The 24,776-nt window shown below is 32.5% G+C and overlaps 1 pseudogene; it reads left to right on the top strand.

The window, feature by feature from the left end:
- The first annotated feature begins 431 nt into the window (after positions 1-431).
- LOC145244198 (U2 spliceosomal RNA) lies at positions 432-567 on the top strand (annotated as a pseudogene).
- The last annotated feature ends 24,209 nt before the right edge of the window (positions 568-24,776 follow it).

Genomic DNA, 24,776 nt, shown 5'->3' with positions numbered 1-24,776 from the left:
AAGCAAAGACCATATGTGGGCGCAGCCCCACATATAAAACCTTGGTCAATATAGGGGCAACCGTTCATACCAATTGTTACTATCAAGCTCCCCTACTCCCCGGGGAGTTGGTCCCCATTTCTCCTTCACTCCTCACTTTAAAAATCGGCCTTGTGCCTAATTTGCTCGGAGATGGAGCAAATAAATACCCTTTCCTTAGCCTTTTGGCCAAGATCAAATTGTAGTATTTGTTCCGGCAGATACTACAAGCAAAGACCATATGTGGAGGCAAACCCACATATAAGACCTTGGTCAATGTAGGGGCAACCCTTCATACCACTTGTCACTATCCAGCTCTCCTACTCCCCGGGGAGTTGGTTCCCATTTCTTATTCACTCCTCACATTAAAAATCGGCCTGCGCCTAATTTGCTCGGAGGGGGAACAAATAAATACCCTTTTCTTGGCCTTTTGGCCAAGATCAAAGTGTAGTATCTGTCTTACTACGTGCTGTAATTATGTTTGTAACTTTGTGATATAAAGTGGGGATCACTGTTCTGTATTAATTTAATGTAAAATGATCACCCACTTCACACCCAGACAGTCTCAAAGCCATTCGAGTCATTCTCCAGATCATTCAAGTTGTTTTTAAAGGATTCCAGTTATTTTTAACCATTCAAGTCATTCTTAAGGTTTTTCAATTCATCCTTAAGTTCCTTAAAGTCATTCTAAATGATTTACTTTTTAATTATTTAAATCATTTCAACCCATTTTTCGGTCATTTTAGTTTATCTTTAAGAATTTCCTGTCAATCTTACATTCACGAGTGCATGCGACTAATGGCTATCGGCCTTGTTATTTATATTGCCAATTATCTATTGATTATTTTCCAATATATAAACATCATTGCAGCAGTTAAAATAATGATTTCGGTGATATCTGCTTGAACTATTAAAGCGCTTCAGCTTTATTCGTTACCGTCTGAGGTACTAAAATATAGAAGCAAATGTTAGAATAAAGCGACTTTGCGCATCTACAAAAGTAACAGTATAATTTATAATCTTCAGCGTTTTGTTACAACTATGACTACATAATTTTGTAGCGACGTCCAGCGCACATACTGTCGAGGCCCCTGTTTATGAATACATTTGTGTGTGCTTGAACTTTTTCCTTAGAATTCTAGACAAGAATACACGATGCAGAAAATATGCATAGATAAGGCGAAGCGTCATTGCTTAATGAAACGAATCATCTTATAAGAAACCATAAGAATTAATAATTAACCAATTAGAGTTTGATAGTAAAATAACATTCTAATTAGTTATCCAGACCTGAGTATATTAATTAGCACCTTTTTATATTTTTAAAAATCGAAAAAGTAAATGCGAAAAATACTAACCTTTATATATATATATATATATATATATATATATATATATATATATATATATATATATATATATATATTTATATAGTAGTAATCTACTTTTTAGAAGCACGGAGAAAACGGAATTCGAAATATGAGGTTAAAAATAACAACCACGTGCGTATCTGCATTCTTTAACAGCGCTTTCCACTGGACTTACAATACACAATCTCTACTTCGACCAACAAACTCTGCCAAACGACAACATGACACGTAAGAAAAAATATATATTGTATTGTTTAAAAAGAAAATTCCTGTTGAAGACTTTATAAGCCGAATATATGAAACTTTAAATAAATAAATTTGTCTTTCTTTCTAACCTCATATTTCGAATATATATATATATATAGGAAATTTATTACTGTGAGTCCAGAATGAGTTTACAAATTGTTTCAACTAGAGGAAAATCCTCAAAGAGAGGAAAAATCCAACTAGCATCATCAGAATTCATCTATGAATTCTGATGATGCTAGTTGGATTTTTCCTCTCTTTGAGGATTTTCCTCTAGTTGAAACAATTTGTAAACTCATTCTGGACTCACAGTAATAAATTTCCTATATACTGCTCTGACTACACATTGAGCACTTTAGTCCGGTTTTTTTTTTTCACCACTGGTAAATAAATATATATATATATATATATATATATATATATATATATATATATATATATATAGATAGATAGATAATAACACTGGATGTGAGAATATATGTGTGGAGAAACTTGTAAACCTATATACTGTTTTTCATATTGTTACCTACAATTTAATTTATTGAATAAAATAAGTTTGATACAGAAAATTATGGTTTTGTTACCTTTATATTGTATTTTTACAAACCTGCAATAAAGCGTGAAACAGTGAATATGACAGCAAAAAACATAAATGTCTATAATTTACGAAATATCATATAGATTTCAAAAAATAGTTTGGTAGCTTATCTTCTTCGGAGTACACTATCAGTGTGCAAAATTTCATTTTTTAATGATTAATATTATTGAAGTCATTGATAAAATTATGGTCTGCAATAAAGCAAGAAATACAGTATATACTCAACAAACCTTTTATCTACATAAGGGAATGTATACATGTGAAAGACATTTTAATCAATTTTTATCCAGAAAAAATGGTGCTAAAGGATCCAAATTGCAAAATGGTACATGTGTGTTACCGGATTTTCATCTGTTTACTTACTGTTTCACGAATGCGCATGTGTTAGACATTCTAATGATAGTATTTGTGTTTAAAACAAATAGGTTTGAAAATATTTATCAAATGACGTGTTAAGCTGGCATAATGGTTATCATTCTTCACTCACTGCTTTTAGGTTTTGTTTTCAATCTCAGCTCTAGTATTATTTTTACTTACAAAAAAGGAACTACTTAAAAACACAAATATTACTTCGTTTTTGAAAGCAATTTAACGTTACGTTTAATACCGGCAACGCAAGGGTACATCTGGCATATTATAAATGAACAAACCTTATATTATGTACGTGTTTATAGGTGAACGGATAATTTACGCTAGACTACCTTGATGAAATGCTAACTTAAGATATAATTCTCTAGACATGTCAAACCCGATGTGCATTACAATTATTTCTTCCCGAGATAAATGCGGATAATATATCCACATATGCTCAGTCGAATTGTAATATTATGTAGATGTCCTATGATGGTTATTGAAGAATGTCTATTTGGCGCGTACCTAAATTCACACACACACGCATATTCATATAAGCATATATGAGTGCGTGGGCATGTATGTATGCGTATAAGTGTGTATTCCGATTGATTATATTTTAATCTGTTCCTGAACTCATAATCTCTCAAAATGTGTGCAATATTCTAACGCATAGATATCAAAAGATATTGCTTATTCGACGTTTTCATTTAAGACAAACTGTAGCGAATATATTCATAGTGGATGATACAAATAATTATAAATTTAAAGACCGATATGTATCATACTACATATACTTATGACTTATATTTTACTAACGTTTTATCTGTATTATTTTTTCTCGCTAATATATTTACTTTTGACAGAAATCGACAGATAATATGTGGCAGAATCTTCCAGAAACATTTAGTCCACTAAATGTCTACCTGAAATGTCAAGTTCACATGGAATAATAGTACAGCTTGGTACCATAAAATTGTCGCACTAGAAAATACGGTATGATTCCATTTCCGTTTAATGAAAACCTGTTTTCTTTTTCGTTACAGATCATCTACTAGTTGGCCAGTTGTGTAAAAGCCCCAAAAGCGATAGGAGACTTCAATCAAGTCTGAAACTGATACAATCGGTGATGCGCTGCAGTACAACTCATGCTCTCTAATAATCCAAGATATGACAACAGGATCATTGCCACCACCACCAAAATACAAATTCGGATAACAGGGACGTGCACAGGATGATAAAACTAAAGTTTACGGCCACGGTTATTGTCTTTTGTGTGGTTGTAAGTGAGGACCACATCACGTCACCTCACATCTCTGACGTCAGTTTGAAAGTCAACACGAAAGTGTACCTGGACATGCTGAAGAGTGTGATGATCTTTTGGTGCAATCAGGTGGCCACTGCCAGACTCTGGGTGTGGCAGCAGGACTCCGCGTCTGCCCACAAGCCCAAAGAGACCAAGGCTTGGCTTCAGAAGGAGTGCTCCGATTTCTCCACTTCTTCGACTGCCCCCTCATCCACTGAATTATTGCTTTCGGTCATAGGTCAAGAACATCACCAAAATGACCCCCCACAACACCAAAGCCAGCATTACCGCCGCCATTTTCCAGACTTCTGCATGCGCTTGTGAAAAAGGCATGCATCTAGTACCGGACCCGTATCCAGGCGGTGATTGAGACTGAAGGTGGCTACATTGAATAAATGTTAACCGTACTAAATAATCAAGATATATGAATTGATTTTGTTTTAAATAAACCTGTAGTGTTGTTTGATCACGGACAACAATTTAATCGTTCCACCCTGTATATCTTAAGTTGTACAACATAATCCAGCTGAGTTCCTGTTAGATTATTTGTAACAGTGCATACGGGCGCGTGGGAAAATATCAGCAGCAGCGAAGGATAGCTGGCTTTCGAAGAGATTGGCAGCAGCAGTAGTCGAAACAAGACGCATATACATATTATGACGTGTGCGAGAGCTGGCGCGACAAGGAAAAGAAAAAAAGGACACCATGTGCTCGGAGGAGAAGCAAAGTCGGCGTTGAAGATAATGGAAGAAAAGAAATGGCTGGCTACGACCGGCATGTGGTCGAAGAAGAAAAGTGTACGTCGTGCGAGATGGGCGATAGCGAGAGACGTTTTAAGATGATTTGGAGACGCGAGAACAACGGTAATAAATGCTACCCGGATTTTTATTTATTTATTTCCAATTTTATTTTATAAAGTAGACTACCCGTTACCTGTTGAGTCAGTATGTTATATTAGCTATTGAATTCATGTAAGAGTGTGACACTTGTGACGTAAAGAAAATATTTTTTTTCACATAACAGAAACATTTCTATGAAAGTATATTAAAATGAAAAAAGAATATAGATAGATGTGTATGAGTCGTTCTGTTTATTATAATTGATTATTTTTGAAAAAAAATTACATTTACTGAATTATAAGTGGTTGGCCATACTTATAGATAAATATGCAGTGAACAGATACCATAATACTTATTGTAGTTACATTCAAATTTTGATATATCTTCTTCTTTTTTTACATCGTTCATTTCTGTATTATGTTTAATAATAATTACGAAATAATAACATTAATATTTCAGTGTCTCAATTGTTGTTTTGTTTTTGTTTTTTTCGCGTTTAAATTATCCAAATAAACAATTGTTAATACTGTCGGCTTTTTTTTTACATCGTTCATTTCCGTATTACGTTTAAGTTATTTTAATCCCCACTTTTCCCATGTTAAATAATAATTTCGAAATAATAGCGTTAATATTTGCAGTGCGCAGGTCATGTGCGTATGCGCAACCGGATGTCGTAAACCGGAAAGTGGGTTACATACATCGTTACAAGATCATTTGAGTTTTGTCATTATATAGATTACTAAAGTAAAAGAGTAAAGCAACGCAGCCTTACATAATGTTTAGCCGTGTTAAATTTTCCCAGTGGCCATGTTTATTTTATTGTAATTTTTTTACCTACTTCACTCCAAACGAGAAAAATCGCCACTCGGAAGTAAAGGGCTACTAATTGGGATCATGCCAAAAAAAGATTAACAAGATGTTGAACATTTGAACTTCTTCATATCAGTACAGTTAGGGAAGCATGTTACAGGAAAGGAATTCAAAAGCTGTCCGAGAGAAGAACCTATTAGAATAGAAAGTTTTCTGGTACTTAGAGTGTGTGTGAAGTGGTATGATTTTCTAGCTAAGCGTATTTATTGGTCGAGGGGTCGCAAATGAAATGAATCTATCAGAGCACATTCCATTAAAATACTTGTAAAACAGGCAGAGGGATGCAATATTCAATATATGAGAGCTATATGCCCAGTCTGTTAAATCCAAGGTAGCTGATCAGCGGCTTGGTTCCCACTAGTTTTGGCAAATAACAAATAGAATCCTGAACAGAAGTGTGCGTTCTATCCCAACCATTATCAATGGACCAGAGGTTATCTCGTCAGCGTCAGACAAGGCCAAACTATTTGCAAAGAACTTTGCAGCTAATTCTACCCTATGCGACGAAGGCCATCAACTCCCCATATTTCCTCCTATAACACAGAACAAGCTAGGTAACATACAAATATCCGTGCATGAGGTCGCCAAACTAATAAAAAACCTTGACTCCAGTAAAGCAACTGGCCCTGATGGCATCCCAATTATAGTGTTAAAAAAGCTTCAACCAGAACTTGCTCCCATACTTACGAAACTATTTAAGCGCTGCCTTAAGGAGAAGTGCTTTCCGACCCCCTGGAAGACCTCATCAGTTTGCCCTGTATTTAAGAATTCAGGTGATAAGTCATCTCCCTCTCAATACAGACCAATAAGTCTTCTCTGTGTTATGAGTAAGTTACTGGAATCAATATTAAATAGAGAAATAGTCAACCACCTCAGCAGGAATAACCTTCTTAGTGACACACAATATGGTTTCCGCTCTGCAAGATCGACCGCAGATGTGCTGACGGTTATATCCCACAGGATTAGTGAATCTCTTGACAAAGGCTTCCTTTCTAGGGCAATTGCTCTTGACATATCAAAGGCCTTTGACAAAGTATGGCATAAGGGTCTACTTCACAAGATTTCCAGCTACGGTATAACTGGAAATGTTTTCTCAATCATTAAATCATTTCTCTCCGATAGGCTCATAAGAGTAGTGGTAGATGGACAAAAATCGGAGGCCTGCAATATAAATGCTGGAGTCCCTCAGGGGTCAATCCTGGGCCCAACTCTCTTCCTGATCTACATCAATGACCTCCCTAAACACATACTTAAATCATTCGTTGACATCTATGCTGATGACACGACCATCTACGGCAACACATCAAAGGCTGTAAATGACGAAGTTCTCTCGGATTCTCTCTCCTCTGATCTCGAGCGCGTGGTTCAGTGGGGGAAGATGTGGCTAGTTACCTTTAATGCATCCAAAACCAAACTCCTATCCTTACATCCTCAACGCTCTGATCCCCAGCTGGCATCAATTGTGATGGATGGCTCTCGTCTGGGTGGGGCCCCGTGTTTTGACAAGCTTCTGGGTTTGACCTTTACTCCTGATCTGAAATGGAACACGTACATCAAGTCTGTTGCCAAGGTCGCAGGAAAGATGGTGGGAACCTTCTATCGCTCCAGAATATATCTCACTACTGATGCAATTCTCTATCTATATAAAAGCCAAGTACGGCCAAGGATGGAATACTGTTGCCATATCTGGGCAGGAGCTGCCAAAAACAGCCTATCATGCCTTGACAGAGTACAAAATAGACTTCGTGGTTTAGTGGGGGATGCCCTTTTCTCTACCCTGCAACCTCTCTCCCACAGAAGAGACGTTGCGAGCCTATCCTTGTTTTATCGTTATTTTCATGGCAGGTGCTCGTCTGAACTCCAATCCCTGCCCCCCACCCTCGCCAATCTTTCACGAAAAACACCCGTCTAGCTGAATCCACTGTGAAAAATTTCCCCCACTCTATATCTGTGCCTAAATCAAAACGCGGATTTCATGAGCAAAGCTTCTTTCTTAGAACTGCACGCCTGTGGAACTCTGTTCCGTCTGCCTGCTTCCCTCCGGACTACAACTTGGATGTCTTCAAGTCTAATGTTAACAAATTCCTAATGAACCGCCCCCCTAATTAAACACTTCATAAAATCTCCTCACTAACGTGATGTACTTACAATAACCCTTATCCCTGAGTGGCTTCCGGGCCTTGATAAGTGGTGATCACTGTGTAAAAAAAAAAAAAAAATATTGCGGCGCTGGGAAAAAGCTTAAAGCCTAGTTGATAAAGCTGCACCATGTGGGGTGAACATGCGTTGTATTATAACCTACAATTAATTAACTCGTCTTTATCAGTGCAAAACAAGTTATAAAATATGACAGATGTTGTTTGATAGCTAGATTTTTTTTATTTTTCTATTCACACAGTTTAATATTTACTTGATAGACAATTCCGTTTTAATGCATCAACAGATACATTTGGGTAATTAGCATAAGTTCTTATTCAAAAAATTCATTAACCAAATTTATGTAAAATAACTTTAATGATTCTAGCTTTTTAAGAATTTTTTTTAAAAATCGTGTTGAAATGTTAAAGAAAATAAAATTCAAGAAATTGCTATTTTTCTATCTCTTTTTTATTGACCAGGATTTTGCATCAATTTCTTTTGAGTTTCTCTTAAACATATTTAATGGTACTCATTGTCGAGTACAGTATATATGCCGAGGATATGAAAGCACTATGAAATCAAGCATATATACACGGATTTACTTTTTTATGGTGAAAAATATGATAGAAATCCTAAGAGTGATGCATACAAATCACATTTATGTAATACTTTGTTGTGGTAAAACGAAGTACTTCCTGTGTAGAGTAAGAAGGTTTGGTAAAATATAATTTTTGTTTATATAGAAGCAGAGATGAATCATTCGGCCTCTCAAATAAAATGTGATTATCTCGTTTCCTATACGTTAAATATATGACCACTACATATCCTATGCACATTTGTTTCAAATTATTTTTTACGCATCTTCTTACAGCTGTCTAAATAATTCGATTCGAGACGATATTCTCTTAGCTTTTAAATTTTTATCGCCCAGGAACCATGATGTTTCATTAGAAAAATAGTGATGATTTACATTTTATTTTTCCAAAATTCATGTACACTAAAATAAAACTACTCGCGACAGAATACATGCACAAAAAATGTTATCCTCGCTGTTTCATTGGAAATAATACCGTTGTTTCTTCCATACCTAATTTTTATAATGTAGCTGTAATGCTAACAGTTCTTTAAGTGTCCATTTTACACCCATCTAACACAATGGACCTTGGAGCACTTTTGTTTTTAAAACCTATTCTTGTTACGGATTACAATGCATGTCGTGTTCATGGCACACGAAGTGAAATCCCATTATAATAATGATAATTATCATACATACATTACATGATTAAAATAGAACTTCCGAATACACCTAAAGAAACCAAAGAAAATAGTGTCGGTAAAAATAGAAGTCAACTTAAAACAATTGCAAAGCTAAACATTTGTTAAAACAACAACAAAAAAAGAACTGGAGTAATTGAGAATAACATGAAAACTATATGAATAATATATTTCCCATGTGTCGCCATGTTATTCTAAAAAATAAACGATTACAAAATTATAGTATTTATACGCAGAATTTGGGCAGAAATACATAATATTTTTGCGAATATCGTTTCCATTGTTAGCGACAAACTGAGGCAGATTAGTAAGCAGTAATTCTCTTAGCTGGTAAATATTTAACAACATGCTCGACTGTAAATATATTATACAATACCTTGGGACATTATGCCAATAAGTAGCAATTAATCTAGCAAGTGTAAATTTTAGCGAGCCTCACATTAGTACATGTCAGGATAACCTGGCGTCAAATAGAAATATGCCTGGAAACAGATGACGTGATTGTACCTATTCACAATGTCTCCCCACGGGACAGAGTTAGACACCAGGTCGTTTTTTTAATATGGATAAAAGGTACAAAAATAAAAAAAATGTCTCAGTCGTGAATGGATGCTCCTCCACCGAAAGAGAACAAGAAATGGAAGCGTAGTATGAAGAACAGATACTACATTTTGATCTTGGCCAAAAGGCCAAGTATGTCCAGAAAGTACAAATGACGTGATTGTAGCGAAGTCTAAAAGGTAACAATCAAGATAAAACATATGCAGATGTTGAACGATGTATGGATAGAGATTACGCCATGTTTTCTAACCAGTGAAGAGGGGTTTTGTTAGGAGGGGGTAGAAAATTCTTTTGAAGGGGGCGGTACAAAATGTAAGTTGATGTTACTGACACCTGTGCTTGTTTTCGTCTCTCAATTCCCTAGTTAGAAAATGAAGTATGAAGGAATTGTTGCTAGGTTGTCTCCTCCACACAAAGTAAACATTCTTTCAGCAAATCTCTATTGTGTTGTCATGCAAAAGTAGTTGTTTGTCTTAGTTTTAAAAAAAAAGATAGCTTACCACTGATACGATACGGCCAATCAGGAAACGCAGCAACGATAAAAGACGCGAGGAGGCAACGAATACATATATATTAAATGATTTCATTTTATTTTGTCTAGATCGCTCGGAAGCGAAAACGTGCGCCTGCAAAACACGAGTTTATGAAAATTATCATGTGCGACTTCTCTGTTGACGAAATATGTTACAAAAATCAATTACTGTATATATATATATATATATATATATATGTATATATATATATATATATATATATATATATATATATATATATATATATATATATATATATATATATATATTGGTAGCTTACACGGGATTTGACTAAAAATAACTTTCACCTTAAGATATGCCGAGATTTTTTCTTAAATTTTTAAAAAACTTTTTATAAACCTCGCGACAAAATATGTCTCTTATAAAAGTATACACATGTGTTCATGGTAAACAATTTTAAACCGCTTTTATCGAGAGCGGGGTTAATACATTAAAAAATCTTGATAGAAGTCGCAGCGATCAGGAATATTGTAATCTGCTCTCAATTGGATAAACTCTTAAATCAACACTCTCCGTGCATCAATCAAAACGATAGAAATGTTTGTTCTTAATACTATATTAATGCAAACATATATTTTATTTTTCTCTTTTTTATCGTTTTTTTAGATACAACAAATGTGCACTCGACCCGTTATTGTAGGGTGAACAACTCTAGCCTACACATAATTTTACCCCCTAATAAACACACTGACTACAAACACATAAACCGTATAGACAACACCGATTAACGTATAGAACATGCACATCCTCTCACTAACAAAAATGCACGCTACTATATTTTTATGCTTTTCCAGCTGTACACTTTTATACTTCTACCATTTACACACCTATCAATGCACAGGACGCCAGTAAACACATTCATGCGTACTTCTTTTTTCTTACACGTTAGAAAAAAAAACAATCTGCTAAGATGTTCCGCGGACACTTTTAACTCGAATGTTTTCCAATTTAAAAAAAATATCTTTCTTTATCTTTAAAAACTTTTAATAAAAATGTAATGCTTCGTATTTACCTCTTCCGCCGCGAGGGAATGTGAAATAGGGTCGGAAGGTGGGATAGATTAACCAGCGCCTCTAAAGGATCAGCACTCTAGCCATGCCAAAATAGTCTGATTAGCTCAGTCAGCATTTCCCGATGAGAGCATCTCAGATAATAAATCCGGTAGGCATAAATATGCATGGCGGACTTTCTAGGTAAACCCTGAACATTTGACCGAGTCCGACAGATAAAGGATCACAGAAATGGTCCAGTTTCTGTCGGACTGATTGTCGAGGTCTGCAATTCGACAAGACAGACACAACAAATATAATACTTCGTGCGGATGGATTTTATTCTGTTATAATTTCATGTAAATATCGGCCCAGATGTTTTCGAGAACTCACACACAGGCACACACACACACGCTGACATACTTCCTTTTATATAATAATAGAGATAAAGATAGAAATAGAGATATGTTTCGCATTACTATTAACGCTCATCAGTGTCGAACCTCAGATGCAAATATCACTAACCCAAGTTTCTTAACGCATTTTTGTGTATAAATGAAGTGCAATCACTGCACTCAATCTATTTCCATAATATTAAATAAATACAATAACACTAATTTCGAATGCCTTATATTTAACTATTAGATATCCCACACTCCCCTATATTTATTGTCATCGAAGCAGTAAGAAAGCATTCTTTTGTGTTCAATCAAATCTATTCATTACTAGAACCATGATAACAGAATCTTTTTATCATTGTTTTGACTCTCGAGTATATATCCGACATGGTTAGAAACAGTTAATAAACAAGGAACCACATCACTCTATATAAAATCACATAAGATATCAATGGATACACACTCGAAAATCAAAACAATGAAAAGAATATGCTGTTGTCCTAGCGCTATTGATTACATACTCTAGTTGTGTACCGATCGCGGTGAACCGAGAGGAAGCGTTATATGACTCTCGCAGCTACTTAGTCCATATTGCATTGTAGTCTACGTTGCACTTTAGAGAACCTACTCTTTATTTATGAAATTATTTTTATACCTGTTGTGTTTTGTAAAATTATTTTTGTATGCATAGTTTATATAATGGCCTTAATTAAAATATAAAATCTAAACATCAAGTATCTTGCGTCAGTTGTGCTCTGAACAGAAACATTCATTTCGAACGTGTTCCTATCATATCAAAGTACATAGTGTTGATTTTATCTTTCGGGCATTCCGGCTTGTGTGGTAATAACACTTCTCAAATGCACGTGTTATGTTAAGCTGTGTAAGATGCTTAGTTTCTATAAACCTCCTTTTCTTCTTTCATTCGATTATTTCAATTATCGATTATCGGTACTGATCGAGAATATTTCAATATAAAACCTATCTAAGAACACTTTCAGCACATAATATACATATATATATATATATATATATATATATATATATATATATATATGTTTGTGTCTGTGTTTATATCTTAAATTTCAAGATGTTGCCAATCTTACCGTATATTTCTTTCAGCACGTTTAAAATGTTGACAGCAATTGTTTCGTAGTGCATAATTATTGATATAATTATTATTTAATTTTTTAAATTTATTTTACCCTATTCATCAGAAAAATTAAAGCTCATCAACTTTAAAAGAAATTTAAAACAGTGTGGGCACGATTACGAAATCCAACAAATCGAAGAGAAGTTTCAATTGTATTTCGTTTTAATTACGCCATCTTTGAATTCTAATGACATTAGAGTTCAAGAATGGCGTAACTAAATTAAGACACATACATAGACAAATGTATATATATATATATATATATATATATATATATATATATATATATATATGCGCGTGTATGTGTGTGTGAATGGTAAAAAAGGGCTACTCTCTCTCTTCCTATGCTTGTTTTCTCTACTAGTGATTTGCATGTGAACATAATAAAATAGTGTCTCATATATAACTGCCTCTTAAGGGAGAAAATAAAACTTCCTGTGCACTACACAATACAGTAAATTAATGTATTATCATTAGATTAACTGCATTTACATATATCCGATCGTTCAGTGTGTAATGTATCATTGCGATATCTCACAAACAATTAAAACATCATGTAAAATGTTTATTATATTTTATCTACATAATTATCTTTTACTCATTCAGTTTGAAAGTTGGTTTCCGCAGTCAAATATTTATTTAAGATTCCGAACTTATTTCTTCGTTGATTGTTTAAATCTCCTATTTGATTGAATTAATTCTAGTTTTTTCAAGGGTTTTGCATTGTTTCAATCATTCGTATAATAGTTATTTTCGCCATGCTTTATATTATGTTTAATTATCTAGCAAGGATTATGTATTTGCATATCATTTTCTTTTCTTAATCTTCTCGCCGTTAAGTGCTTCTGAATATTATAACATCCGGTACCCTTAGTTCGATGAGTTCGTTTGTTTGTATCTGCTTGTCTGCGATGAAATTTGTCTTATCATTTTTCGATACGATCTTAGTTTTGTTTCTCTGCCATCTGTTGCGTATTTCAAATATAGACATTTGCATTAGTCCACATATACATATTTCCTATGCAGTTGCATCTGTTCTTTGTGGCTTATTTGGTACATTCGTGCATTATGGAATTCAAGGATTAATTTATTTGTCAGCAACGCTTATATTAACTGTATTTCTCACGTTTCTTGAACTCTTGGTTACAACATGTACACTAATATTTTCAAATAACCGTCGCAAATAGTCTTCTATGCAAGTTGCCCCAAGGTTTCAACCGTCTCCTGCAACCCATGAGTAGAATTTTGTATTCTGTCCTGTGTTTTTGTCCTTCTTTCTGAATATTTTTTGTGTAGTTTGGTACATCTTTCTTTTCAGGAAGTTGCGATACCACTTTATTGGATTTCTGGATTTTTAAAATTCTCACGATCAGACTATATTCTTTGCATATTTTTATTCTATTTTAACTTACTTATTATTTTTCTTGTTTCTACGCTCAAAGATTATTTAAGTATTTCAAATATTTGTATCCGTGTCGTGCCTTATTTGATGTAAATCTTTCCTTTGATTTAAATTTTTCCACTATTTTTCATGTTTTTCGGTATTTGTAGGATTTGTTCAAGAGTCATTGTTATTTTATTGATTTCCATCAGGTTCTATATTTTATTCGGTTCTCTGGAATTTGAGTGTTTCTTTTCCTTGGACTGCTTGAATTAAATATCAACCTTGTGTCATACATAGACGTTTATAAAGGCATCTTAGCTGTTCATTTCAGCACGCTAACCTTTTCGTGATCCTGCCTGATGTGAAACGCTGCCTGCACACAAGTTCGTTTATACCTGAAAAATAGAACCAAGTCGGAACTAACAGTTAAAGATATATGTTCATTTTAATCTCACGCGTCTTAAATTCTTTTATTCTTCATTTCCATACTTGTTCTTTTTCAATATTATCTTTTCCAATAAATTTACATTTTTTTCTTTTTGTTTTCCTTTTCTCATTCCTTGTTTGTTTCTTTTATTTTCTTGTTTCGTTTATTATGTTCCTAATCGTTGCTTTTGACTATTATATTTGCTCTTTTCTCCACATTTCTCTCTTTTTATCGACATTTCTTCCCTTTTTTTTAATTATTTATGTTTATGTTCCTTTGCTTTTTCTATCCTTTCTGTATGACCTGTAATCTCGTTTCCCTCGTATGTGTCTCTCTTTTCTTTGCCGTTATTTTCCTTTCTTTCCTTTGTCATTTTTACCGCCTTATTTTCTCCCTCCTCTTTTCCTTTCCTCTTGTTTATCAATGATTTGCCTTTTTAAGAGTATCAGACAGAATTAATCATTCAAAGAATTGCACGCATAAGAATGTGTTTGCAAAATTCTTAGATTTCTCTTTCTAAATTCCACTTTGCTTGTTTGTTCTCTCAGACACTCTAAATTATGCATAGACTTAACAAAAGCAATGCCCAATTTATTTTTTTGCGGAGATTTCTATTCTTTCTTGTTTTACTCGCGAGATATTTTCCTATTGAACGGTTTTCTTCGCCGATAGAGGCTACGTACAATTATGAACAACAGCGTTACTACCGATGGAATGAGTTGATCATTATTCACATCGTTCAATGTAGTTCGAGACGGTTATTCGAGATTTATTCTGAAAATAATGAGACTTAAACGTAATCTTTTATTGGCAAAATTACCATATTTGATGTTTTAAATGAACTTTTAAAATTGCATCGGCACGATATTTTAGAACCACAATGGCCGTTATTATAAACTACCCGGATTATCTCCCTTAGACAAAATAAAAAAGAAAATCTTTAATATAAAAAACGGCTATCGTGCATGCTTATATATTATTAATAGTAGCTATGTCGTATTTTATACATCTGTCATTCTCTAGTAATTCTTAAAATTCAGCGATTATAAGTCTTATTCACATTATATAGGTTTCTTCAAATACAATTGCTAATAATAATCTATTAACATCAAAGATACAATTTGAAATGTCGAATTAGTAATATTGCTTAGATATATAAAACATTATCATGGAAACTGTTCATTTAATAAACTGTGCAGTGCAGTAACTGTTTGTTATGGCCAAAAAATATGACAGAAAAAGATCAGGAAAGAGTGTTGTTCGTGGTGTTCGATTTTAAGGGAAAAGATAATTGACTTGAAGTGAACGTCTAGAGAATGTTCATAAAATCTAGCAATCGGAAATCCTGAGAATTTTAAAGTCGATCGTTAACATTAATCGGCGTTGACCGGAAGTAAATGTATCGTTATTATACATATTGTAAATAAGATGCAATACAATAAATAGTGGAGACTATTTATGTGAATAGGATTTCGCTGAGTGAAATCTGATATCTACTCAATTGAGAATATGCGAAACTTGTCAATGAAAATACCTTTATATATATATAGGTATTCTCATTGACAATGAAAATACCTATATATATATACCTATATATATATATATATATACATATATATATATATATATATATATATATATATATATATATATAGATATTTTCATTGACAAGTGGGAGAACTGCCGACTGTCACCACGACGGTTCTAGGTTCAATCCTTAGCTTGGGAGAGATGTTAGTCTAGTGGCACTGATGAGTTGTAATACAACGAAACAGGACTGTATGTCGATGACTACAAATATATTTTAAGCCCCCCTCTTTGGGTAGAGCACTGTCGTAAATAATCTCACCCGCTACTTAATTCGCTGAAAATGCGAAGCTCGTTGTTTGTTTACGAACAGGCGATTTGAGCACTATAAAAGTGGTGGCGGGTGTCTATTTAAATAGACATTCCGACGAGTTATTTACGGGCGTCGATTCCATGGTCGAGTGGGAGAACTGCCGACTTTCAATACGACGGTTCTAGGTTCAATCCTTGGCTTGGGAGAGATGCAAGTCTAGCGGCACTGATGAGTTGTGATACAACGAAACAGGGCTGTATGTCGATGACTACAAATATATATATATATATATATATATATATATATATATATATATATATAAATAAATAAAATGCAAGTGAAAAAGAAAAATGTATTACATATTTAGGTGTAAAATATAAAGTATCTGAATGAGAGAAAAGCATAAACTAATAATAGGAGTATGAAGAAATCTTTCCGCTTAACATTGATAACAGTATAAGCATTTTGACTATTTTAACCCAAATGAAATGTATTGAGACTTGGACGAAATGGATTCTATTTCGGGATAAATTGCTTTCCGACATATATCCACTTCAGCAGTGAAGTGTTGCGACTTTGCTGCTTGTAAAATTGAACATCACGGGAACATAGGTTGTATAAGTTAATCAGAGCACATACTATTAAGGTGGTGCAAAGGTAACGTCGTTTCTTGACTTGAACGTAAAAAAAAACGGCATTATTTTTCCACTAACCTAATATAAAGGTACTTTTAAAACATGCAGAATGATGCAAGATTGTGGCAATGGGACGGAGTTTGGAGTTTGGCGAATAGTTCGAGAGGTATTAGATTTTTTGACTTTGTTGAAGAGTGAGGAAAAAGCAGTGATTCACCAGCTCAGATGTTGTAAAAATACTCTATTCATGGGTTAATAGTGGATTCGTAGCGGTATAGGATACGCTCAGATGTGAGTAATTTACTTGCTCCTCTGTGCAAAATGACATTTGTATAAATAATAATGTAAAACAATAGGTGTAAAAAGGGAAAATGTATAAAAATATTTTCAGAAAAAAAAACGCAGAAAGAATAAACACTGAAGCATATTGATGAAGTCCTTCACTCCAATTAACCAAAAGAAGTCGTATTATATATTATTATTTTTTGAAACCTTATAAACGACTATTTTCTATATTTATTTGCTGACCGTTAGCCTCATCTTTATGGTTGTTTTTTTTTTCACCACGTTATGCCTAACTCTCCCTCTGTCCTTCTTCAGGTAGTTGTTAACCGTGACAGGATAAGAATGTTGAGTCTCTTAACAGTATTCTGAGTGATTATTGCATTCTACAGCTCCAGGTGAGCATTGTCTGGAGATAGCAGTTTCAATCCTTCCTAATGTAGTCGTGAGGATATACTTGGCCAAAAGGTGGTGAAAAAACAACAGTCATGAAAGGCAGTAAATATTCAGAATATAGTTAAGAGCCTCAGCATAGCATGTTTCGTCGCGGTTTACAACCATGCGAAGAAGGCCAGAGGATTAGTTGGCTGAAAGGTGGTAAAACAACAAATATGAAGATGAGGATAAAAGCCCACAAATGATTAAATAAATACATACTTATAAGTGTTATAATATAAAAATATAGATGGTAATAAATTTCATTTCATCTGCTGTTATTCATCTACTTTAATTTTATATCAGGAAAAATTAATGAGATTCTGTTACTATAATAACATATATACAATAGCGTGAAATCATAATACAATGGATTATACATGATACAAAGTTACAATCTGTGTTAATGATTATGATATAAACGATCCTCGTTGCAATCCAGGCAAAACGACAAGAAATCTCAAAACAAAATAACATTAATAAAAACGGCAATATATATATAGTATATTCAGTGTTAATGCATGCGACTAAAACAGACAAAAATAACAATGCAAAGCGCATGCTAACGTATTCAATGTGTAGGATGGTATATTAGTTTTTATGGAAACAAATATTTTTCAACAAGCGATTTAAAAATTGTTTATGATACTGTTACTATAATTTCACATGCTCCTGGGCAATATTCGGACCGATTAATCTTTCAAACTAGAGCTAGAAATCATAAATTGTTTTCATGTCTTGTTTTCTTTTATTTTATGGCATTAATCATGTTTCAGAAGTATACTCATCTCGTAATAGTATTTAGTACTTCATTCGTTGTTAAGTTTAGCTTATTTGTTCTATACTGCCATATCTGTTTTTTTCTATTTTTATTAGCTTTTCTTTCTCTAAAGCATCATCTATTGTATTACACATTGATCGCGTCAGTATTATATGATTTTCCAAATGTAACCAGCTTGCCAAGATTTGAGCCGAACCAGTTTATTAGTTTACAAATTACAATTAAGGTTTTTAATACGTGAAAATGTTCAAAACACTACAGAATCACACAGCGAATCTCACGATATCACCAAAGCTTAGCAACAATGGACTTTGCAAGTACCAGATGGGTGACCATTTATGAATACAAGAAGATATATGTGCTCTCCGTTTATCTTGGCATTTGTTCATCATTTAGTTATATATTAACGCAAGAATATTCACGCACAGGCACTCTTCAGTGTATATCCATAGTTTCTCAAGACTGAACAAAGATTTTATTTATTTTCAAAACAGAAAATGGAGAAAAGCTGAATTTTGTGTGTTGATAAAGTATTGTTTCTAGTGGAAGAGCTAATGAAGCAAAGCTATGCCTTGATAAGAGTCAGTATTATTATCGGCCAGTATTTTATCTGTCGGATGCAGACTATGAGACCATAATCGCTGAGGGCAACTCTTGTGTTCGATGGTTTTCTTCGCAACGTCTTTCTCTGGTTCTCATATGAATGTGTCGTTTTCGCGGTCGCCAAGGTCGCGGGTATTGTTTGATAAGTAACAGAAACCGAGAGTGGAGAAAATAACAATTCCGATGCATTGCGTATAAATGAGTTGTAGTGTGGGATTGTATGATAACTTTAGCGTAATAAATAAACCCAAAAAATTGTCTACTTGTAGCTGTTTGTCGAAGAATAAGTGCAGGCAATGTGATCAGTTCATCCCATAATTTCCTCAAGTAACAAACTTATATTTTGCAAATATTTCTACTCAATATATTAACTTTGTCTCACATCTGTTTATTATATGAATTTTTCCTTTCAATCGTATTAGGTCAATACTTATTTGTTTTGCTTTCGATAACATTTCAATTCTTGTGATTGATATGCTCACATTCACTGGGGTTTGGGATCTGGGATTAAAAGTTTATGATATCACCCTACTGCATGCATAATTTGTAATTTATTACATTAATTGTAAAATAGTGTTACATAAATTACACACACTTCATCTATCCACATTTCATAATTATAAAGCAAAAAAATACATTCATATTACTATGGTACAAAACACGAGAGATATAGCAGTCAATTAACAATAAAAAACAATACAAAAATAGAGAATTTGTGATCGGTGAAACAGATTTACAAGCCTGTTATCGTCTACCAAGACAACGGTTTATTAGAGTACTCCTCAATACACAGCAAATCAAATGTATTTCTGTCCACTGATACGTGTTCTTCATAAGAGATAGAAAATAAATTTTGCTCCTCCTTCTGCATACAAATAAAAACACATGTACCACGTTATACTAACCACCGCATAATGATTTTAACATTCATTTGACTAAGATGATTTTCAACTCACATCTCAAATTACTAGATATATCCTATTATATTTGCTCTTCACACACTTCTAAATTCCCGGGCAACGTCGGGCACCAGGGATAGTATTTAATCAGAGTTTTTTTCTAAATATTTATTTATATTACCTTCTTTTATGAACATTTGTTACACGTCTTCAAAATTTTAATTGGAAATTATATATTTACATATCATTAAATGTTAAATAATAAAGAAATTTATTTTTAAGTGCCACAAATTATACGTAACCTAAACATATTATATCTTGTACTTTATTTTTTACAATTTATAAAAATACTAGTTTTAACCAATATATATATATATATATAATGGTTATGTAAAGATACTTAACTTAAATATATTTCTATATATTTTCATCTACAGAATTTAACCTTAATCATTAAACGTGTATATATTGCTCTATTTCTATATATTGAGCTTTATCTTTTTGCCTGGTATCATCCTGAAAGTATTACCTCAATGTAATATCTGACAACAAAATTCACTCGATTTCTAATCTGTGCCTTATCGCATGTATATATATATATATATATATATATATATATATATATATATATATATATATATATACATATATATATATATATATATATATATTATGGCTATACAAAGAATGATTTTAAACCTGTTCGAAAATATTCTTTATTTTATATTCTGAAATTAAAAAATTAAAAATAAATAAGTCAACTGCCCGGTTTAGAAGTCTGCTCAACAGAGCTTAAATCGAGCTTAATAATTAAGTTTTAAACAAGGAAACAAAAGGATGGAACAATGAAATGGAGATGAAAAAGCAAGGGAAAATAGGAATATATATATATATATATATATATATATATATATATATATAACTACTTCATTTACTCACATAAATTAATATTCGAAAATATAGATTTATGCGTAAACTTTAAGTATTTTCTTCAAAAGTGCTCAATACGTAAGTAGATCTAGTTAGTAATTTATAAAATATATATGGCCATTAACCTACGCTGAATATTCGGCGTTTCATCCACTATAGGATTCGTCAGGCTTATGCGCGAATTCTGTGGTTGTTTATCTTTTTCATAAAAGTATATTCAACAATAAAAAACACCGTTAAAAAACAACACTAGCGAATAAATACTGGGAACTCAAAGAAAGCGGACATTCGCCGGTAGTCGAATGGAAAATTATAAGACCAGCTACCACGTGTAGGCATCTAGACGACCCATGTAGATTATGCCTTCATGAAAAAGTTGTTATCCTGTACTTTAAAGAACCCCAACATCTAATAAACTGTAGACGAGAAATAGCAAATAACTGTGTTCACAAAATAAAATTTACTCTAGGATAGCGATACAAAATAGCTTTAAAACTAACAAAAGCAATAGAAAATAAACAAATAAATAAATTAACTAAGCATGAATATACATAAACGATCACACATATATGTATGTGTATATATATATGTATATACATGTGCATATATGTATGTACACATATGTTTATATATAAACTAACAAAAAAAAACACTAACCTAGTTTTAAAACAGATCTTTTGTCCGAAAAAATGCATGGTCATTGTCTGATAGGAAGGGGCGCGGTGGATACTAGAAAGCTGATTGGCTTACTAAATCCTCAATACAAGAAGACCATATAAAAACGATAAACAACCACAGAATCCGCGCATAAGCCTGAGGAATCCTAGAGTGGATGAAACGCCGAATATTCACTGTAGTTTAATCGCCATACATATTTTATAAATTACTCTATATATATATATATACTTTTCAAACTCTAAAGCTTTCTGGTGTAAAAATAAAAATAGCAAAACTAGTATTTCTAAAGGTATTTTAAAAATGCTTTTAAGTCATCTTATTAAAGAATGCTATTTTCAAATAGGAAATAAAATATTACTCCAAACGATAGGTATCCCAATGGGATTGGATCCGGCACCATTTTGGGCAAATTTGTATTTACATAGACTTGAGTATATATATACGTCATCATTATTAAAAACAGATATATCTAAAACATATAACTTTCATGGGTGTAGGAGATTTATAGATGACCTTATATGCATAAACGATAATGATGAATTCGAAAAAAATAAACATCTTATATATCCAAACGAACTAAAATTGAATTGTGAACATAGAGGACAACAGGCTACATTTCTGGATTTAGATATAAAAATTGAGGATGGGATTTTTCTTTATAAAATATTTGATAAAAGAAACGCATTCCCCTTTAAAATAGTACGTATGCCCCATAAGGATAGCACCTGCCCTGTTTTTGTGTTTTATGGAACCATTATGTCAGAGTTTTTGAGAATAGCTCGCGTTACTCTAAAATTAACAGATTTTATACCACCAGTTCTAGCTTAATAATAAGGATGATAAAACAAGGTGGAGATAAAAATAAAATATTTAAACAGTTAAATAAAGCATTTGCTCGTTATCCTGATGCTTTTGAATCGTTTAAGATAAACCAGACTATATTAATATAGGAAATCCAAAACTATATTAGCAATGTATAAATGTATTTATAATTACATATAATAAATTTATATATATTAATTAAAAAAAAAAAATGTATATATGTAAAAATAAAATATTTTTAACCTTTATATATCAAATTTTAAATAAATAAGAATGTAAATATACAAACTACTAACTATAGTGGGGGTGATAAGTAGTTAAATGGATTAATCCAAATCTTATAAATACAAGACTGATAAATTAAAAAATGTATCCATTTTAAATGTGGAAATTGATGAATCGCACAGATAAGAAATTCATTTTTATACTATGAAAAGGTTAGTAATTGCAATTAAGAATAGGAAATTGGATCAAAATTTTTGTAACTTGTCTTCTTCCTAAAATTAAGGGTGGTGGTGTTTGATCAACACTGCTGGGGAGCCATGATGTAATACACTGTTTTGTTTTTAAATCCCCAAAACAGTGTTTCATGGTAAACAACTGATGATCCCTTGAAAAATAAAAATAAAAAAATAAAAATTGGTATTATAGTAACTTTGAGAGAGTTGATGCAGTGATTGCAGGTGATTAAATGACTTACTGACTAGATGTTTTTTTTTAACGAATGATAAAAAATATTTTTTGTATAGTTTCAAATGTTCAAAACTTCAAAGACTATATATATATATATATATATATATATATAAAGTTAAATGATTTAAGTTAAATTCTGTAGATTAAAATATATATCAATATATTTCAGTTAAGAATTTAATGTTTGAAACAAGGAATATATGAAAAAAATATATTTATTTTCTTAATCCATGAATTTCAATAATGGCTCATAACATCAGAGGAAATTTAAATTCAATTAGCAAAATGTTCAGCAATGAATAAACAAATAGTTTGCTTTTCAGCACATATATTGAAAAGTTATTTGAATGGCACTTAAAAGTTATAGAAAAAGGATATCCTACTACCTGGGCAGTCCAATATCAGAATAAGTTCCATAGTTTTCGGGATATTACTGCCAGATCTTACGAGTAGTGTTCCAAATGGAAAATCATAGGTGATTGAGTAATAAGCACGAACTCACACACAAAGACGGATTTCATTTAATATATATATATATATATATATATATATATATATATATATATATATATATATATATATATACTACGTCATTTACTTACATAAAATTAATATACGAAAGTATAGATCTATGCGTAAACTTTAAGTATTTACTTCAAAAGTGATCAATACTTAGGTAGAGCTAGTTAGTAATTTCTAAAATGTATATGACGATTAAGCTACACTGATTATTCGGCGTTTCATCCACTATAGGATTCGTCAGGTATATATCCAAAACAATGTAAAAAACAACAAAATAAACAATAAAAAAGTAGACACCATGACAAAAATAAAACCAACACTAGCAGAAATAATAATAATAATAATAATAATAATAATAATAATAATAATAATAATAATAATAATAATAATAATAATAATAACAACAACAAACAAACCCCGGGCAAGAACAACCATACCATAAATAAAAATACTAATAACGAACAAGATAAATGCAACTGTATACACCGCACACTTTACCCAGTTCAGCATAAATGTCTAACAAAAAGCATAGTTTATCAAGCAACAATATTTGCGAAAGAAAACCCGAATAACAAGAAATATTACGTCGGCATGACTTCCTTAGATTTCAAAACCCGATACTATGACCACAAAAGTACATTCAAAAATAAAAAAACACCGTATAAAAACAACACTAGCGAATAAATACTGGGAACTCTAAGAAAGCGGACATTCGCCGGTAGTCGAATGGAAAATAATAAGACCAGCTACCACGTGCAGACATTTAGACGACCCATGTAAATTAAGCCTCCATGAAAAATTGACTATCCTGTACTTTAAAGAACCCCAAAATCTATTAAACTGTAGACGAGAAATAGCAAACAACTGTGTTCACAAAATGAAACTTACCCTAGGATAGCGATACAAAATAGCTTTAAAACAAACAAAACAATAGAAAACAAACAAATAAATAAATTAAATAAACATGAATATACATAAACGAGCACACATATATGTATATATATATATGCATGTGTGCATGTATGTGTGTACAAATATGTATGTTTATATATATAAAAAAAAGAAAGAAAGGAGGAAAATCGTCTGCCTGAAACCACTAACCTAGTTCTAAAACAGATCCTTTGTTCGATAAAATGCATGCCATTGGCTGACAGGAAGGGGCGCGGTGGATAATAGAA

This window comes from Euprymna scolopes, chromosome 22, assembly GCF_053919585.1.
Source record: "Euprymna scolopes isolate OS-2025 chromosome 22, ASM5391958v1, whole genome shotgun sequence".
NCBI classification, from domain to species: domain Eukaryota; kingdom Metazoa; phylum Mollusca; class Cephalopoda; order Sepiida; family Sepiolidae; genus Euprymna; species Euprymna scolopes.
The sequence above is the reverse complement of the archived record's forward strand: the minus strand, read 5'-3'. Positions and strand labels throughout refer to the sequence as shown.